The sequence below is a fragment of the Ammospiza caudacuta genome, chromosome 15, assembly GCF_027887145.1.
Source record: "Ammospiza caudacuta isolate bAmmCau1 chromosome 15, bAmmCau1.pri, whole genome shotgun sequence".
In the NCBI taxonomy this organism is placed as follows: domain Eukaryota; kingdom Metazoa; phylum Chordata; class Aves; order Passeriformes; family Passerellidae; genus Ammospiza; species Ammospiza caudacuta.
The window spans coordinates 10,405,301-10,412,923 of NC_080607.1; the positions used below are offsets into that span (position 1 = coordinate 10,405,301).

Consider the following 7,623-nt stretch of genomic DNA (forward strand, 5'->3'; position numbering starts at 1 on the left):
GAGTGAACAGAGTTGGGAGCACCTTGATGATACTGCTCCAAAATGACAGTGTGTCACACTGGGTCAGGCTCAGGACAGCAGGAACTGCCTCCATGCACCAGCCCAACATCACCCACCACACAGGATTGAGGGAATAGAAGCCTCCCAGGCAGGGCAGTGCTCACAGCCTGCAGGACTCATCCCTGATCCCATCAGGAGCAGACAGAGCAGAGGAACCCCCCGAGAGCAACACCCCTGTGATAATTGCACACGGAGCTGCCTCCCCAGGGGCCAGAGCAGGCAGAGCAGTGAGCAGCAGGGCTCTTCCAGGGAGCTCTCCATGGATCACTGCCATGACACTGCCAGGGATGGCTGGGAGAGTGGCTGGCAGCACTGCCCAAAGCACTGCCACCGTGTTTGGGGCTCTTCTGGACCATCTGTTTGCACATCAAAAACAAGCAGCAACCACAGAAAATTCATGGCCAGCTGCTCCTATCTGCACCCTTCACCCTTCTCACATTTGGCACAAGTCTCATCATCACCTGCAAGTGCTGGTGAGTGCAGAGAAGCTGCCAGTGCAGGAGAGACCCTCACTGTTTAAATGGCTCATCCTGGGCAAGGTCCCACGGGATGGCAGCTCCCTGTCTGAGGGATATTCAGGGTACACTCACTTGCCATCCCCCAGACTACATCAGTGTTCTGAAATCACTCACCAGGGCTCAGATCCATCAGGAAATTGCTGCCAGCCTCCTCCTTGTTGCCTGGCATCTTCCCCACATTGCTCCCTTCCTTGGTCAGTAGTTATTTCCATGGCATTTTAGAATTTCCCAAGAGACATGTGCAAAGCCTCTCCCCAGGGCTCCAAGATCCTCCAACAGACAGCCCTGAAGACTTTTAGAAGTCACACATCCATGTGATCTTCCCCACACATCAGTCTGGAGCTCACCCTCCCCCAAAAAGTGGCTTGAACAACTAAAAGTCTCACAACTTGGGGAAAAATCCACAGCCTTAAATATGTGTTGGCCCAGCAGGAAGATCACACAAACCACAAAAAGGAAAAACAACAGGGTTAGACAGCAGAAGTACTTCATGATACCACATCCTGTACATTGAATTCAATTTCTTCCCTTTCTAGTGTCAGGGGTGCTGTTCAAGACAGTTTTACTCCCAGTTACAAGGCAGAGTCTGAGGAACAGCCAGACCTGGCTCTAGACTGAGATTTACAATCCTGGTCTAGAAGCAGCCCCCGCCTGTTGCTGTGCCCTTAGGCCACATGCTGCCAGCTGCCCAGCCTTGCAGCATCCCAGCAGGACAGTCACTAACTCAGGATACCTTGAAGGAGAAGGGGGTTGGGGTTTTGCCTCCTGGGAAGGGAAGGATGGAGATGAAAGCAAAGCTTCTGTCCAAAATGGATGGATTTTTCCAGCTGCTGGGCCATGCCTCTTGCACAGGTGATAGAAATTATATTATTATATTATTAAATTATATATTCACATCAAAGATGAAGGAGTGGCCACAATTCACACTTCTCGTTCTCAACTGTGTGACCAGAGGGAAATACAGATAGCAGCACTTTTAATATTTCTGGATGGTCAGATACTCCTCAAGAACATTTTCCCTCCACAACCACCACAAGGTCTGATTTTCTGCCACATCCCAGAGATGATAATTTCCATCCACCCACAGCATCCCACACCCGCTGGAGCTCACTCACTGCCACAGGGTGGGGGTCTCAGGCTGGTGGCTGTCCCAGACCCACCCCAGATATGGCACAGGGAAGAGGGGCTGCATGTCCCCAGGACAAAGGAGGCTCAGCATCACTCTGTCTCAACTCTGCTGTACCTAAAACAGAGGCAGATCCCCCCAGGACAGCTGTGATGTGAGGGTTTCCCACAGCTCACCCCATGGGAATGGCAGGGAGCCTTCAGAGCAGCACACAGGAGACAGCCAGCCCCTTGTTCCCCCCAGGATGGCTGCTACTCCAACCACGAGGTTTTAGCTGGAAAGCTTCTCCTGACATTTAGGGAGTGGGAAAAGGGGTGCTCAGTGCTGTTACCCTGCACTGGGAAGGAGCAGGGAGAGATGAAATGATCTGCCCAAGGTCTGTCTGCATACTGCCATGGGGAGCAGGACCATGTGCCATCATCTCTGTCCCCAAAGCCATCACCCCTCCTTAGCAACCACCTGGGTTCAAAGCAGAAAGGCAGCACCAGAAACCTGCTCTGCCCAAACTGGCCATCAATTTAAAGCTCAAGAGCTGAGAGCAGTGCTAAGGAAGATTTACAGCTCAATGAGCAACCACCTTGCTAGTGCAGTTATGCCAGCACCTAATGGAACATATTCTCTGGGTAAAACCCTTTAAATGGATCATCCTGTTCTGTTTTCCCCAGGAAAACAGAAAAGAGGCCCATGAGATGGTCATGCTTCCTAGTCCATCCATGTTCTTCACACAGCTGCTCTGGAAAAGGGTACAGACACCTTCCCACTGCCACAGCTCCTGGCTGGAAGGGAAATGCTGTCACCAGTGTGTTACAGAAAGGGAAATGAGGCACAAAGCAATTTTAAATAACTCGCCCAAGGTCACAGAAAGCTTATAGCAAAGTCAGTAATTAAACTCAGGACCTGTGAGTCCCCAGTCTAGTTATTTATCAGAATTCACCCTTTAATGGGTCACCTTTAGTCAGATACCCTCCTATTTTGCACTGCCACTGAATTATACTGGCAGAGGGAATTATAACAAGTTTCCCTTACAGCCCAACATGCTTAAAGGGCTGTTTTGGAAATTAAAGCAAACTTGCAGCATGGAACAGGCAACTCCTCAGTGCTGCAGTGAGCTGAACCACTGAAATGATTACAAGGCTCCAGATCAAGCTGGGAAATAAGAAGCTGTTTTTCCTCTGCAGTGAATCACTTTGTTTTGAAGGGTGGCCTCCAGTCCACAGTTTGCAGGGTGGTGAGTAAGAGCTCACCATTTCACCTTGGATTTGTGTCCTCTTTCACAAATACCTCTGAGGACACAGAATATTGCAGCCTTAGCTCTGAGCCAGACATCCCAAAGCCTCTCCCTTTGCAGGCCTCTCCTTGAACCTGACGTGCCACCGGTTTGTGTTGGTACAAAACAATAGAATGGACTTTATCCAGACTTCCACAGGCCACAGGCACAGGTCTTTCCCTTCCTAAAGAAAACCTGTCCAAGCACACCCCAGTCCCTTCACAGAGACTGGACACAGCCTTGACTGGAGCCTTGCACAGCCTCAGGGCACCCTGGCACACAGGGCTGGCTGAAGGCATCTCTGGAGCATCCAACTGCAGCTCCTGGGGCCCTCCTGCTCTTGGAGCCCCCAGAGCCTTCCTGGGGCACTGCTCACCTCACCAGAGAACAGCAGAGCCACTGCACATCCCAACCTCAGCACAGGGGGAAGAACAGCAAAGCCAAACCCTCCTGATGCACAGATGTGGTTTGTAACAGCACAGACCATCAAACCACATCTGTGCATATCTGCAGTGCTCAGATCCCTTTCAGCTGGTGACAAACAGGGGAAGTGTTGGGCAATAGGTTTGGAAAGGGACATGCAGGATGGAATTTGCCTTTCACAAAATACAATGTGAGGGGCAGGAGTCAAAACTGTTAGTGTGGGGCTAGCCAAGAAGTTTGTGCATCCTGTGGCCTCATCTTTCTGAGTACTAGCAATTTAATTTGTCACACTGATATTGTATACTTGTCCTGAGCAAATAGGTCAGTAAGAAGAAAGGAGGAATGAGGGGAAAGGATCCAAAGGCATTTGGAAAACTCCATCTGATCTGCAAGTTGGGGAACTTTGCAGTTACACATACTGATTGGGGGGATAGGAAAAGAGGAGGTAAGAGAGGCTTCACAGCTCCATGCTCAGGGCTACAGCCCTGCCTGGGGACTGAGGGGCACTGGGCAGTGCCAGCCCCAGCCATCACCTTCCCAGGGAGCACCAACACTGCCAGCTTAACAGAGAGAAAAGGAAAAAAGAGAGAGAGCTTCACCTCTTCCAAGACTCTGTTACAGAAAGAAACCCCACATGCTACCAAATTACAAGGACAGAGGACAATCCTGTTTTGCAAAGCCATTGTGTGGGGAATTCTTTGCTTTGAGCTCTGCTGCAGATTTGCAGATGAACGAAATCTTGTGGAAAATTTACCTCTCAGGGTGAGGAAATGAAATCTCCTTTGCCCATCTGTTCTTCACTGGCAGAGCAGAGGCTCTGGGTGGAAGGGCTGCATGAGTGGGATAACCCTGCCCCAGCCCTTTAAGGCCACTCACCAGAGGTCCCTGCTGTCACTGCACACCACAAACCCCAGTGAGGAGCACACCCAGGGCTGCAGCTTCACACAGGGCACCAGTTCTGGGACAGCACCTCATGTTGTCCCACCATGGATCCTGACACCATCAGATCAGGGTGAGCCCTCAGCCCTGTGCAAGAACCAGCTCAGCACAAACACCTCCCCAGGCTTATTAGCAACAAGACCAAACTGGCAGCTGTGGGCCTGCAGATCCTTGGGCCCTGAACACGGGGCTGAAGAGGCGTGACATCAACTATGGCAAAAATTTGCTTGCTTTGAAATCCTACTCCTGCTTATTTATGTTACAGGAGTACCCAGAGGCCTCAGCCAAGCCCTGCAGAGCTGGGGCTGCAGAAGTGCATTTGCACATGTCATGGCCATAGAATCACTGAATGGTTTGCATTGGAAGGGACATTAAAGATCATCTCAGTCCAGCGCTGCTGTTACGGGCAGGAACACCAACCCTACATCAGGCTGCACAAAGCCCCACAGAGAGCTCCTGCCCCATGGCCAGCCACAAGCAGCTCAGTTTTCACTAGAAATAACTCACAGCCAGGCTGGAGGTGAACAGGGCAGGCTACAGGAAAGAGGCAGGAAAGGGTTAGGAATGAAGGCAGCAGCCAGGCACCATGGCCAGGGGTGTCCCTGGGGCTCCCCCAGTGCTCCCACAGCAGAGCTGAGCTCTGTCTCCAGCAGCCAGAACACCCTGGTGAAAATGCTGCACTCAGAGCTCTGCAACCCCCACGAGGATGCAGAGATGGCTGTTAACCTAAACAGACAGGTCTGAGATTGATTTGCAGGAAGGATGAAATCAAGAGGCAAAAATAACATTTCCAACACACCAGTGACATACCAAGCCCTTAATCCAAGGCACTATTTACAGGCCAAGAGCATTCCTTGCTGCTTTTACCTTCAGCTGCAAGGTCTGGGTCAGCAGCTGCCTTGGAGGAGCCTGTTTGAAGGTAACAGACAGCCCAGGGAACAGCCAAGCCAGAAACTGGGATTTGCAAGCAAAGATAAATAATTAAAGGCACAACTGAGCACAGCTCACTAGACTTTGCTTCACAATGCAAGTGCTGAACGTGGAAACCTCAAAACATTTCCTCCCCAAATGCATTAAATGCCCATTTTGCTATTTCAAAGTCTTCTACTTTCTCCAGCATCCAGATATTCACTTCCCAGATGCACTGCCAGGAATAGGGTCTTGTAAATAAAGTTTTACAAAAAAGGAAGGTTAACACACAACATATTTTTCCCATTACTTCAATACATCCTGCAAGCTCTGCAAGCTTGGTAAAGAAAGAGTCTATTTAAAAACCTAGGGTGGGGAAGAATTAGCTCACCAAAACCATAAACAGATTTGCTTTGCACTTTCAGGCCAAGAGCAAAACAAGACAGGCCATGCACGTATTGATGCACACAATGGCACAATCGTTTTAAAAACAAATGAATTGGGAGGGAGAGGACACCACAGGAGGGTGGGGGGAAAGGAGGAGCAGAGAGAAAGGAGCCAACTTCTGCAGCAAAGATCCCCAGCTTGGTTCTTAAAGCTCCCTGAGAAGATACTGAAAAGCCTTTGTGGGCCAGCACAGGAGCACGAGCTTGCAGGGAGGATGGCACACTGCTACAAGGCCACAAGCCATCTCTGAGTGCTGCCCTTCCGTAATGAACAATGTCTTTTTCTGCAGATGGAACACAAAGGAATCCTTTTTATTTACCCAGACACCTTCCACATGAACCATCCACATCCATTATTGCTGTCTTTCCATGGCAGATATAAAATGTAGTGCTCCTTCTCCCTACTTTCCCTCCTAAGAGACCAACTCTGCTTACAAAGGCAGAGAGAAGCTACCAAAGCTTCACCCTCTTCCTCCTGCAAAATTCTCTGTTTATAACAGCCAGACCACCAGAGAGCCACAATGTTCACTGCATTTGCACAATTACTGCCATAAGGTTTTGAGGGCCCACCTAGATGCAATTAGTGGAGGGAACTTCAAGGAGGACAGCTCTCAGGAGGCTGAGGGTGCACGTGGATCCCAGCACATCACATGCTCCAGCAGGGTGCTTTAGTTTATTCCGACCAGTTTAACAGGCTGCAGAACTGGAAGTGTGTCAGGAAAGCTGCAGCAAATAGCATCAGTCCAGTTCCTGTACTCCCAATGCTGATTATTTAATAAAGTCTAGAAACAAGCAGTCTCCAAATGTGGCACATGGGTAGAAACCACTGCAGGGTTTGAAAATCCCCATTTCCACAGGGACACTGTCATTTATCACACAGCCATGAACTGGGTGAACAAATTCCCTGCCAGTCTGCTCACTGATGTTCAAGCATGGAGCTTACTTTTTGTACAAATAAAACGGCTTGGCTCTGCTATGAGACCCAATTTCTTCTTCAAAAGCCTGGAACGGTGTGATGGAAAACTGGAGTGTTATTTCCAAGCACACTTCTTCCATCCACAGAAGCCAAGGGAGAAAGCATTGCTCTCCTGACCCTTCATCCACACCATGGGACAGATGGATATTTATTAAGTGATATGGAAATAAAGTAAATCAGCAACTAGCACACAGATAGAGGAGCCAGCCAGGAGAAAAGTACAAACACACAGGCTATCTGAACTCTGCTTTGTTCACAGAGTGATATCCAAAAGCAAAGAAAATAAAAATTTCCCCTTTCTCAGGGACACCTGGAAGCATAAGCCAGGTTTGGTCTGACCACAGAGCAGCCCCTGCTCTCAAGGCAATGGAGCCAACCACTGCAAGATCATTCCTTCAGCCATCAGGGATCTCTGTGACACACTGGAAACACCACATTTCCCTGCCCAGGCTGCACAGCACAGAAGGTTTCACATCCCACACAGCACTGAGGTGACAGCAGTGTCCTACCTGCTCGAGGGAGCACGTCCTGAGCCTGTCGTTCTCCTGCCCCTCCTCTGTGCTCACCCACATCTTTAAAGTGCCTGCAGTTGCCTCAGTAGCACCAGGATTCAGGGCTGGAAGAGAAGACATGACACCAAAAATTACTGCTGCACCCCTAAAGGAGAAGGCAGCCTTTGGTTAGCAAAGGCTAAAAGCAAAAATAAAACACTGATCAGTTTGAGGTGTCACCCTGCCATGTTCCCACAGTACATCCCCCTAAAGCACCCCAAACACCCATCTTTGGGGTTTTTTTTCTCCCTCTCAATTAGTAAAGACATTATTTAGCAGAGGTTACCCCAATTTGCTGAATTAATCACCGAGCCCTGAATCCAGTGAAAGCAATCCCCCAGCTGCAGTGTGCTGGAAACCAGTGGCTGTACTGGAAACCAGTGACACTGCTGCCCAGCTCCCTGAGGG

General features: G+C 49.7%; 1 protein-coding gene across 1 annotated transcript in view; it reads right to left on the reverse strand.

The window, feature by feature from the left end:
• The window catches only part of ZHX3 (zinc fingers and homeoboxes 3), a 29,113-nt gene extending 21,841 nt beyond the window's left edge, over positions 1-7,272 (reverse strand). The window contains exon 1 of the mRNA XM_058814762.1: positions 7,174-7,272. The gene's annotated coding sequence lies outside the window, so the exon portion shown is untranslated. The remainder of the gene's footprint in view (positions 1-7,173) is intronic.
• Positions 7,273-7,623: the final 351 nt, after the last annotated feature.